Here is a 10935-nt window from a genome sequence, read left to right on the forward strand (position 1 = left end):
TTAGGAAAGTGTTAACTGAGGCTCATTTTTGCGTAGACTTCCATTCATTCTGACTTCTTTTCGCCTCCCTGCTGGACATTAGAAAGAACACAGGTTTAAGGCACTTCCGCATTGGTTCACATTTCAGACCTTGAATTTACGTCCACTTCTCTTATACAGTCAGCGAGAGTGGGTGTGTATGGATATGACAAATGCAACTCCTAATACTATGCTGTACTTGTGTGTATGTTATTTTGTCCCCAAATGAAGCTGTTTTACTGTTACCATAAAAAGCACTGTCCCAAGATAAAGCAACATGCCAAATTTTAGTCAGAGAAAAACAGAAGAAATTCCTATTGTGGTATTCTACAAGACACAAATACGTTACTGATGTTATAACTTCTTATACTCACACTTTTGTACTCTAGCTGTTATAGGACTTGAACTTGAACTCCACGTTTTCCATCAAAGACTGAAGGCTTGAAGTAAGACCTCATATCACCTTTACCTGTGGAATCATAATCTTTCTCCTCTAGATACTCCACTTTGCTCTTATCAGGAACTTCAACATCACCTTAACCTCTCTCCTCAACTCGTATTGCTTTTCTTCAGCACATCCTTTTCTCACAAGATCATGTTAGCTTCTCCAGATTAGACGATATGATCTACTGTTTTTTTAAATGTACCTCCGACCCTTCTCTGCCTTGTTTGTACCATTGTTTTTTGTGCTGTTGTACTCCACTTGTCTGTGTAACAGCATATATATATTTATCTATTTTTATATGGGCTTTTCAGGCAACGCAGAAGTTTTGGAAACAGCAGTCGATGGTAGGCTATCCAATGCCTTTCCAACACAGTTCTCAGACACATGCACGCACACACACTTTTTGACACTACAATATGTTATAATATGAACAGCTCTATGGAGAAGAATGAACAATTCAGGATAGATAGGAGATATAATCCTCCAATCATCTGTATTCTCCAGATGGCTTTATAGATTAAAGGTACCCATCTATCACACTGCCATCCAGGGACTATCTCTCCTCTCTCTCTCTCTCAGGAGTTGGACAGTGTGTGTATAGTGATTTTAGTCTGTTTGTGTTTGTGTGAGAGACAATGAATGAGCATCTAATTAAGCTTAATTCACAGTTAAACAACTGAATACAGCGAAAACTGCAAAATCTCAATAAAACAAAAAAAAGTGTAACAGAGCAACACATTATAAATATAACAATCTATTGAAATGGTTTTTTAAAAGCTTTTTTAAATGAAGTACTGACTCGGCTGACCTGTGGAGGAGGCTGTTCCACGAGGCTAGAGCTAAAACTGTAAAAGCACAGTTTTGTTTTGAGCCTTAACCACAGAACATTTAACAAATGTTGGTCAGCAGATCTGAGAAGTGCTGATGTTGTATATGGAGTTAAAAGATCAGAAATGTATGGGAATGAGTGGGAGAAATGTGAGAAGGAGAGAATAGGATTGTATTGACAATGAGGAGAGGACACTGATATGTGATTCTCATCATTTTAATTTTGTCTTTGTTCAGCTAATAGCTGCTGTCCATTTTCACAGATTATCGGTCAGTCAGAAAACATGGGTCGTACTGTGACACCCTCCTTCTCTGATTTTCTCTGGATGGAATTTGACTGTTTTATTTATTGATCACTGTTCTACAGACCACTATTTTACGGTTTCTCTTTCAACAACTATTTCTAAAAAGATTATATTTAAAGAATGTTATGTAATATTATATGTTGATATTACAGGTCATTATTACATATGCATGTTGTTCATAATTATGAATGGTGCATGAAATTAATGTCAGCACCTGTGAAGTTTGCCTTCAAACCTCTCGGGTAACCCTGACCGCAGCCATGGACTTCTGTTAGAAATGATTTCCATCAGGAAGCCTTGAAGGCAAAGTCCTCCAGTCTGCTCATACACCCTGTTGTTACCATTGTCAGCCTTATACTTACAAGATAAGAGAAGCAAAAATTCTGGAGCTTCGACTCCATCTTACTGCTTTTAACCCAGCATACCTCTTTATATAACGCCAACAATATGAAAAAACCTGTTGAAGGTAGCAACTTTTATGAGAAGACTATTGGCAATGATTGCCTTGACCCTTGAACAAGCAAATTTTAACTTATAGTTTGTTTTTGTTGCTAGCTAGCTCCCCAAAAGAAGGGTTTTTTGTTGTAAGCAGAAAATCACATACTTGATTCAAGCAGTCAGAGCTCTCAGTGGTTAAAATTGCGTTGTTGAAAACAAATTCAGCCTGTCAGGTTTCATTAACTCCATACTGAGGAATGGAGTTAAGAACCGCTTTGTAGCATGTATGGACACAAATCAGACAAACAGTTTTAAATGTGGGGGTTAAGATCTCTGCCAGGCATAAGCTTGGAGAGGATCATGTGTTTGGTCGCTAAAATGTACAATTCCATACAATTCAATTAATACAAATTTCCATTCAGTATTCAGTATTCAGCCTATAGCAAAATTAATCAATTGGACTTTTTTTCTATTGAGGGATCTGACTCCGGACCTTTCCCTTTTTGTGAGTCAGTGAGTGAAGGTTTCGCCAGTTTGGCCAACCATGGTGCTTTGCAGAGGACTTTAGGAGCAATAGATGGCAGTCACATACAGATCAAAGCTCAATGATGCCAATTGTTACTTAGACAGAAAACTGTTTACTCTTGTTGTACCACGTGGCGGTGCAGTGGTTAGCACTGTTGCCTCACAGCAAAAAAGGTTCTAGGTTTGAACCTTGAACCTTTCCATGTGCTTGCGTGGGTTCTCTTTGGGTACTACGGCTTCCTCCCACAGTCCAAAGACAAGCAGGTTAGGTTAATTGGTGACTTTAAATTGCCCGCAGGCACGAATGGTTGTCTGTCTCTGTGTGTTGGCCCTGCGATTGACTGGCCTTTCGCCCAATGTCAGCTGGGATTGGCTCCAGCCCCCCCGTACCCCTTAAGAATAATCAGTATAGACATGGATGTACTGCAAGTCATCTATGACCAGATATATAGATGTCTTCTGAGCATAACCTGGGTCAACACATGATGCCAGGGTTCTGCGCTGCAGTTCACTTTTTGCTGACCACTTACTGCTTAGTGATGGAGGATATTCTTGCATCGACAACCCCATTTCCATCATCACACCCTATAGGGAGCCAGTCCAGAGGCCAATAAAGCTTGCCTCAGCAGGCACAATTCAACAGGAAGGCACATCAAAGAGACCTCCGTTGGCAGCATGAGGCCCAGTTGAGAGCCATCATCCTTCAGACTTGAATCACCTGATTGTCCCCAAGGTGGTCACTGCCTGTACAATGCCCCACAATGGCTGCCTGGGAGTAGGAGTTATTATGGACGAGGCTGTGTTCAAACATAAAAGAAGATGTGGACATGTGGCAGAAAAGGTGTTATCCAGCTTAATTTCAGCTCCTGAGCAGAGGTACAATATGCTGCAACAGCATGCTAATAATGTACTGTAGGTGACACAAAAAACCTAAACATGCAGTTGGTCTCTCTGCAGTTCGGAGAACATTTAAATTACAACATATTCCTGAGAAATATGTTCATATAAATAATAAGCATTTTCTCATATACTATTAAATAACACAAATCATAAAGCCTGTTGCCAGCATTAAATATGAAACAGAGAGACATCATCCTGGCATAAACTCAATACATCGCCACACACGACTTCTGACCCAGTTAGTGGGTGCTTAAGCTCCTGCAAAACATCAAGAAAAAACTCTTGTGGCTATCAAGACTCATTTAGAATTACCCAAACTACTTGCAGAATATATTTTTAAGCACTAATATTCGCTATTTATCAACCTAAATGCTATGAAGATGTTGATTATTATTGTATGTTTTTTCCTGCATTCTGCAACAGCCCCCAATAGCTCCAGAGCTACGTGCCTCTCCACAACTTTTCTGTCTTCTGTGCATGTAAATCCAATCCTTCTACGTCTGGCTCGTTGATACACAGTTCACTGAATTTTTTTTTGCTCTCTGTGGTTTTGAATCTCACTTAAATGGCCAAATACCCGATGCAGTCCACTTCAGAATGCACTAACAGTATTATAATTGTTTTAACATCAGCAATTAAATAATATATATAATCCTCACTATAATGACATTTGTCGGTGGCTTAAAACCAAATGTGCTTGTGCTTTATTTCAAAAGCACCATGAATTCAACTTGAAATGAAGCTGTGATCCACCTGCAGAGTGAGCGAAGCAGAGAGGCAGATAGTTAGAGAGTGACTTGAAGGCTTTTCCCAGCGGAGATGTCCAGGTCATCTTAACCTGACGTGGGTCGATACTGTAACTCCCTGCTGTCCCCTCTCTGACACCTCCTCTTCCTCTCTTCCTCCTCCTCTTCTCTCCTCACACAGATGGGACGGGACAGGCAGCGAGAGGAGGTGACACCACACCTGCTTTAACTGTAGAAACCAATAATTGTCGCCATGTTGTTCCTGGCATCGTTGTAATTTCCTTATTTCAGCAGATATTTGAGAGGATTAGTTGAGCAGGGGGCCTGACAAACGATACTGAAACCAGTCCAAACTCTCTTCACTGGCTATGTTAATCTATGTGCAGAGCTAAAGTATACTTATTGGTTAAAACATTATTTGGTTAGAAAGGTAAGAAGTTAGACTTTACTTTGCCAATATTGAATTAATTGAAAACATTATAATTTCAGATCACATGATGCTACTATGTTTTAACTTCAAGATAGGTACCTGTTTAAATTACTAACTCATGTTAGTTATCGTCTTATATTGGAGCAAACAAAGGTGTGTTTGTTGATGGATTCAGGTGTAAATCAGGTCACACTATTTAATCCATATCCAACATCTTTACTCTTGCATCTCTGGCTTCAGAAAAGTAAAAAAGATGACACTCGCCTCTAAACATTGAGAATACCTGCTGTCAGACTTGCAAGGGTCACATGCACACCATTTCTGCATTTTTGCCGTATGGCCTGAGCAAGACTAGCGAGAAAGCTTGACAGGCCTCCTACATGTAGTTACGGTTGCTAACATGAGATTGAACATAAGAACAAAAGAAATCTCCTCAGTGATGCCCAGCTACCAGTTTGGTCCATGCTGTTATCTGGCCAAATTTAGACAACGTGACATCTTTTGCAGGTACTTCCTACAGATACAATAACACTTGACGTTTCATAAATCACCACCATCATTCAGCAACCACAAGGGTGAAATTCATTGTACAAAAAGTCCAGAGACCATTTTCTACTTCCACAAGTGTCAGAAAATGCACCGCAACCACAAAACCTTCACAGAAGGCTTATATACTGCAACCAATGTAACCCAAAGATACATTTTCCTCATATCAGATACAAGAAAGCATTTTAGTCAATGAAGGCAATCCTCAACTTATTTAGAAGTCGATAAGACAAATTAAAAACCGATAAAGAGGACTGTTGTTTTTTTCTCTTTAAGTATATGACAATGACTGGCTATCTGATAAAGTTGTTATTGAGGAGGGAATTGGTCCAGGGTAGAAAAAACATTGCTGCTGCCAAAAAGTAGTAGGCGAAAGGAATAAGGAAAAGAAGGAGGAGGAGGAGGAGGAGGAAGAGGAGGAGGAGGAATCTGATGAAATTCAGTTGTACTTGAACATTTGGCCTTGAGGGAGGGAGTGAGGGGGGGGGGTGAAGAGAAAGACAAAAATTGTAATAGAGTGAGGGAGATTGGAAGGGGAAAAGAGTTGGAGAGAGACAAAGACACAAAGGAGAGAACTGAGGGAGTGGAAAGGAAAAAAATATATAGTTAGTCAAAGCGGCGAGAAAGTGCTCTTAAAGTCAGCGAGAGATGTGTGCGGGCTATGTGTGTGTACATGAGTGTGCACACCGGCCTATATGTGTCTTTATTTGACATGAACAAAGGAGGTGGGAAGAAAGTGGGAAGAAAGCAGGGGATAAAATGAGTTTAAAATGGAAATGTGTGGGGCAGAAGAGTCGGGGTGGGGGTGTGTGGAAATGAATGGAAGCAAAAGAGTGAAGGAGGTAGAAAAGAGAGTCGACAAGAAAAGAAGGGAAATGGGAGGCTAGAAACTTGAGGGAGGGGAAGGAATGGGAAATAAGGAAGGAGGAGGAGATTGTGGGATAAATGAAGAACTTAAAGAGCAAAAGAATTAGGAAAGTACAGAGGAGAGGAAGCATGAAGGAGGAGAGGAGGGAGCAACAACGACAAGGACATGTACAGTAAGAATAAGAGGAAGAAAGCAGACAGCAAATAGGGAAGGACACAGTGGGGGGGGGGTGAAGGGAGTGGAGGATGAAGGGAAAGGATTGTGAGGTTAAAAGAAAATGAGGAGAAAGAATGGAAGGATGAAGGAGTGACGAAGAGAATGAAGGAGGATAGGAGGTTGAAAAAATAGAGGGAAATAAAGGGTTAGAGCAATTTAAGAGGAAAGGGGGATGAAGGAGGAGAAGAGAAGAGGATGAAAAGGGAGAAAGGGCATGGGGGAAACAAGGGAATTGTAAGTACATAAGCATATTGTTAGTCGCAGAGGCCGAGCTTCAGAGAGCCGGCAGTGTCATTAGGCAGGGGTGACCCGACCACCTAAAGAGAAACAGAGATTAAATGTCAATTAAATAGTCCTCAAAAAAAAAGAAAGCAGCAGAAGAGAGGGGTGAATGACAGAATGATGAAAAGAAATACAAAGAAGCAGAAAACCAAAAAGTGTGTGTGTGTGTGTGTGTGTGTGTGTGTGTGTGTGTGAGTGTGTGTTTGTGTGAGTATGTGGATGCCAGGCAGCAGAAACGAAGGCTAATGAGACAGAAAGGAAGAAAAATTGAGAGAGAGTGAAAACATAGGGATAAATACATGGTCACCCACGGAGAACAAAGGATGGATGAAAGCAAAAGAAAGAATCATTAACGCAGAACAGATAAAAACATGAAACAAAAAGAGCAAGAAACCTACAGAGGAGGAGGTCGGGAGAGAAGTGGTTTAATGTTAGATCATATTGTGTCCTACAGAAAGAACAACATTGAGGATTATATCTCAAGTCAGTTATTTTTTCAATTAAAGTCAATGAAAGGCTTTGGTTGTTGTTTTCCAATGTTTTAACTCAAGGAGAACCATATGACACTCACCCTTTTCTAAACAAACGAGCCTTATCAGCCTGTGAGACGAGACTTTAGTTATACAGGCACCCAGTGAGGCAGAAAAGAAGCGACTTGTGGGGAAAGGGAGAGAGATTTGGAGACCTATAGGTGAATAAGGTATAACAGAAGACTGGTATATACAAATGTCATTGGTGGTGAGTTGCCTTCGTTCCCTTTTGATGATCATCTTTTATAATTTAGTGCTTTGGCGTCATTCTGGATGATTTAGCCTGAATCATCTTCATCACAGCGGTAGAGTTTAAGTCACAATAAAGCTTGACATTTAAGTACATTTAACATTTAACCTCCCCTGAACCCTCAACCTCCTGCCTTCCCTCTGGACATTTGATCATTATCTGCTATTTGTCTTTTTCTGCCAAATCCTCTTAGTATCAGATCCACTGTGTCATCTTTCACAGTGGTAGCGGGAGGAATGCCGAGCAGCCACACCTGAGGACAGCATCACTTTTTCACCTGCAGTGATGATGAGGCGGCCATGACTGGGATTATTCATTCTTTATTACTCACTCCGCCTGATACTGCGATCACACAGTGAGACACTGCCGGGGCTCACATGAAAGCTCTTACTTATTACAGTAACATCATAGTCTAGTTAACTTTAGCTTTCTTTCAGTAAACATGAATGAAATTCATTATTCTTAACCTGCTTCCTTCCGTTCATGTGCTGAAACATATCCTCTTGTGGACAGGTCAGAAACAACTAAGGAATTCCTCACTGATGGTACATGATGGTAAATGAAGCGATTTGATTGGCTTTATGAAAAAAGTATTCTGTTGTACTAACGCAAAACTAGGGGACACCATCATGAAAACAAAAAATATGAGATATAAATTCCTGGTTTTTGTTTCTCAAAGGAGAACATTTGAAAATGTAACATTAGTTAAATTAGATATACTTAGTATCTGCCCTGCTATGATTGTTAGCTTCAACCCAAAAGTATACATAAGTCCTCGTTCACAAGAAAAACCTGCATCGGTCAAACTTCCGTTGCCAGTACCCACACCAAATGTTATAGTATATGACAGGCATCTGTGCAGCATCACACAGTAAGTTAGAGCATAAGCTAACACAGCTCTGGAAGGCAGCCTGAATACCCCGCAGTCATGCAAAAGCTGTTGCCAAATGTGTTTTTTAAATGATTGCCATTCCATTATTCATTTAACCAGCATTCTGCACTTATTACGCTCGCTGAATAATGTAAGCTGATAAATAATTTACTATAAGATAAAAATGGCTCCAGTTTTAACAGCGGGCCCACAATTAGCCGAGAGTAAGTGAGAGTGAGCGAGAGACAATGCGAGAGAAGAGAGCAAAAGAGAGAGAGACAGAGAGACCTGTTAAAAATTAGCAGGCAAACTAAGGATTTGACAATGCAAAATAACAAGGTTGTGATAAAGGTTGGTTTTTAATGACAGTGACAGAGACAAAGTGAAAGAGAGAAAGCTTTAGAGGAAATCTGGATGAGTGAATGTGAAAAAGAGACAGAGCTGACAGCTCACTCTGTGTGCAGAGTCAAAGTGTTCAGCACCGACATTTTACTGCTGTTGGAAAGTTTAATCTAAGTACGTATTAGCCCAAGGCTGAGCGTCTCATGTATTGGTCTACATCCAGGTTTTCTGAAACATCACCACTTGACGGTCTTGTCGAGAAAATGATGTGACCTGAATGTGCTGTCTGCTAATAGGGGGCTATGTACATATTTGACAGGGCTTCTGTAAATTGAATCTCATTTCATTTCAAATGTTCTATTAGCAATTGGAATGAGCGTGAGATTAATTTGCTGTGGAATTAATATGAAAATGTTATTAAACTTGGAAAAATGTGCAAGATTTCTTTAAAAATGTAACATAAAAGAGAAACCAGTGCCAGTCGCAGGTATTCAGGTCTTTTGAGTGCTTAAATCCTACATATATTTTCAAAATTGAAGAAAACAATCTGAAGATTTGGAGACTCTCTTTGATACGTTTGGTCATTTCAGAACCTTCCTCAGACTTCAGCACGTAAAATGCAGTGCTCAAACAAGTAATGTAAACACCATTCAACACAAAAATGTAATGTGGTTGGTGTATTTCTAATGTTTAACTGTGTCATTTTCCTGAGTTTCCTCTCATATAAGTAGTGCGCCATTTTTTATGTCACTGGGACCTGAAGCAGCATGCCCCCCTCTAACACAGCCCCTCACATTTATTTATAAATTACAGTATCATGACCATGACAACAAATCAGAGGAATCAGTATAATAGTTTGAGGCAATGCAAGTGATGAGGGCACAGAAAAATGTGAAAATCTCAGACTAACAAACTGGACTGCAGTGGAAGTTGATACAGCTGCAGTAAAACACTGCCAGCAGTGAGTCCTTACATTGAACACAAAGAGATAGAGAGAAACACACACACACTTGAATTGGAATTATTTCACACACTCAAACACTCATAACAGCTCTAACAAACACTGCAACCAGGCGATATTTTTAATCCGGTCATGGCCAAACCAGATCAATACCGAACGCAGTGAGAACACGTCATATTTCTCTATCCATCCCAAATGACTCATAAAGCAGCAGTCTTTGCAAACATCCTGTTTGTGATGCATGGCTTAAATCCAACAGCTAATGGTCGCTGAGCTACAGGAGAGAATGTTTTACAGCCATCATCATTTCCTTTAGCAGAAACACTTTCCGTGTCCAGTAGAAGCGCTTTGTCCTCGGGAGAGATACTGCGTCCTCAGTGCATTCCCCCCTCAGATGACATACGCTCCCTTCCTTGAATTAGGACAGTCCTTCTGAGCTGACTGAATGTTGTATTGTACAAGAATGAGGGCTCAAAGCTGAGGAAGGAAATGTTCAAAGTGATCCCTCTCTGCAGCATCCATATGAATTTAGCTTGTGATTATGGTAATTAAAATTACACTAATTTAACTGTGGATTAAGGGCGTGGATTCCTCTAGCAACTTCTACAGATGTAACAAGTAAATTTAAACCATCAGTCGAGGAATGGTGTCCGTGTATCAAAGAATCCTTCAGAAAAATGGAAAACTGTTGAACCTCTTTATAACACACTAATGTTATGCTGGAGAGACGTTTAATCCACTTAATCCCCAGCAACCTTTTCCATTTCAGGAAGGATAATGAAATTCACTGAGCTCATCACTGCTGCAGATGCATTTGTATAAGGTCAAGATTTTACTGTTTCTCCTTTCCTGCTGTTTGGAAAATGCATTTAAAATCTTCCTCCATGGATTCCATTAGTGACTCCGTCTGATAGGAGGAAAGTTGGATCTTTGAGAGGTATGAGGGAGAAGTAATAAATGTCATTTTAAGTTCAATTGACATGGAGGTTGTTTTATCAAGGCAAATGTGACACTGACATTGAGAGCTCCTGATGTGAAGTTCATTTTGTTGTTAAAATGATACAGAGCTGAAAATCATTCACGTTTCCCTTTAAATACCTGCATCAGATTCCAACTAAGATGGTTAACATGATCAACATTATAACTGCCAAACATCAGCAGGTTAGCATTGCCAATGTGGGCATGCTAGCATGTTGATGTTAGCATTTAGCTCATGCCACTGCTGTTTACCTTTCAGGAGAGGAGTAAAATCACAAATGATCTCCATTATTTCTACAAATTGTTTCATGTCTTCAGGTAATATCACTGCAGTGGGAACTGAGAGGGAACACTTATCAAATCCGTCTCTCTGCATCAGCTTTATCTAAACCGTTAGCATCTTCAATAACAGGATAGGAATTAACTATGGCCAGCAGCATAAGGGTAATACTCCTC

The sequence above is a fragment of the Pempheris klunzingeri genome, chromosome 12 (genome assembly GCF_042242105.1).
Source record: "Pempheris klunzingeri isolate RE-2024b chromosome 12, fPemKlu1.hap1, whole genome shotgun sequence".
Taxonomy (NCBI): domain Eukaryota; kingdom Metazoa; phylum Chordata; class Actinopteri; order Acropomatiformes; family Pempheridae; genus Pempheris; species Pempheris klunzingeri.